Raw genomic sequence first — 2,065 nt, 5'->3', positions numbered from 1 at the left:
AAAGATACTCTGGAGGAATGCAGTTTAGTGGCAGAATGGTGGTGTTCATAAAATTGTCTTGGAAAGAAATTTTCAAAGTCTTTGTGCAGAATGAGCAGAACCATGCATGCATTCTTTTTTCTTTCTTTTTTTAGAGGCAGTCTTACTTTATCACCCTCAGTAGAGTGCTCTGGTGTCACTGCTCACAGCAACCTCCAGCTATTGGGCTTACGCAAGTTTCTTGCCTCAGCCTCCCATGTAGCGAGGACTACAGGCACCCACCACAATGCCCTGCTATTTATTTGCAATTTGGCTGGGGCTGGGTTAGAACCCACCACCTTGGTATGTGGGGCTGGCATTCTACTCACTGAGTCACAGGCGCTGCCTACCATGCATGCTTTTTTTATTGTTGAAATTAGCATAATTTCAGAAACATCATGTGGACAATCAATCAAACAAAAGGCAAAAGGTGAGGGTCACAGCTTTAAAAAAATTAAAAAGAGTCATTATTGTTTAATCTTTCCCCCAAATCCTGCATGAAAATCAGTATCTCTATCTAGTGATACTGGAGAATTGTAACAATTGGTAGAACATACACCTGTCCCGTCAGACCAGACATGTACAGTAAACAAGGATAATATCAGACTGGCATCCCTAAACTACAATTCACCCCCAGACTAGTTCTCCATACCTAAAATAAGACATACAGACTCAGCATCTGAAGCCTTGCTCTTTTTCACAATGGTAAGATTCTTAGGTTATAGAAATATGTATAAAGTCAAGATTTCTAAAACAGAATATTCCAAACATTGTAAGGTACAGGAACTACACCAGGCACCAACTGATCTGAAAGAAGGAAGAAATTTTTGCTGTTCCTTGCTGATCTCATCTCCCAACTTCCTGTCATCTGGCTGTCCTGCTCTTTGACTCTGAAATCTGGCCTATACATGCCCCTTTCCGTTGGGCAGACTGTCATGCATTCTTTAAGATTTAGTTCAAAATTTGGTTTCTATATAAAGTCTTCCCTGAAATAACCAGGCAGAATTTTACTCATTTTTTCCAACTAATTTTTACTGAGCACCTACTATGTCCCACATTCACATTTGTAGTCCTGGCCTATCATTTACTGAAAGATACAACTACCATGTCTGTGTGCCTGAGTCCTTCGCTGTTGGATGCAAATCTTTAAAAATACATTTTAAAGGGTATTTCTTCCGTGTGGAATGTTGCTTACTCTGTGTATTCAGTAGTAGTAATAGATAGACAGTCATCTATTCCAGGGTCTGGTACAGTGGTAGGTTAAACTTTGAAACTGGATGAACTTGAGTTCAGACTCTGGCCCTGCCCTTTCCTAGCAGAGCAAGTGACTTACCTGCTCTGGCCAGTTTATGCATCTGTAAAATGAAGATAATAATGATATCATCTACAATGGCTGCTATGAGGATTAAATGAACACATTGTAGGAGTGCCACAAATTTCTGGAAATGCTTTCTAATTTGTAAAGAACTACAGGAATGCGCCTGATATTGATCTTGTGAGCAAGTGTTGCAGAAAAATAAACATGATCGCAGTCATTTTGAAAACATGCAACAATTTATTTTTTATTTTTAGAGATGGAGTTTCACTTTGTTGCCCTCAGTAGGGTGCTGTGACATCACAGCTCACAGCAACCTCCAGCTCTTGGGCTTAGGAGATTCTCTTGCCTCAGCCTCCCAAGTAGCTGGGACTACAGGTGCCCCCACAAGGCCTGGCTATTTTTTTGTTGTTGTAGTTGTCATTGTTGTTTAGCAGGCCCGGGCTGGGTTCGAACCCACCAGTCCCTGTGTATGTGGCCGGCGCCCTACCCACTGAGCTATAGGCACCGCACTAATGTATGTATTTAAACAAAATAAAATCCTTGGGTGCACCGGAATAAACCGAATGTGAGGATTAAGTTTATACAGAATTTTTATTACAGATAATGAATTTAATAGACACCATGAGGTGGTTCTGTGGCGCACAGATAGCATAGTAGACTACTAATAAACACCATGATAATGATAACAGCTATAGCTACCATTTCTTTTCTTCTTTTTTTTTTTTTTTT

The sequence above is a fragment of the Otolemur garnettii genome, unplaced genomic scaffold (assembly GCF_000181295.1).
Source record: "Otolemur garnettii isolate 467f Iridium unplaced genomic scaffold, OtoGar3 scaffold00159, whole genome shotgun sequence".
In the NCBI taxonomy this organism is placed as follows: Eukaryota; Metazoa; Chordata; class Mammalia; order Primates; family Galagidae; genus Otolemur; species Otolemur garnettii.
The sequence above is the reverse complement of the archived record's forward strand: the minus strand, read 5'-3'. Positions refer to the sequence as shown.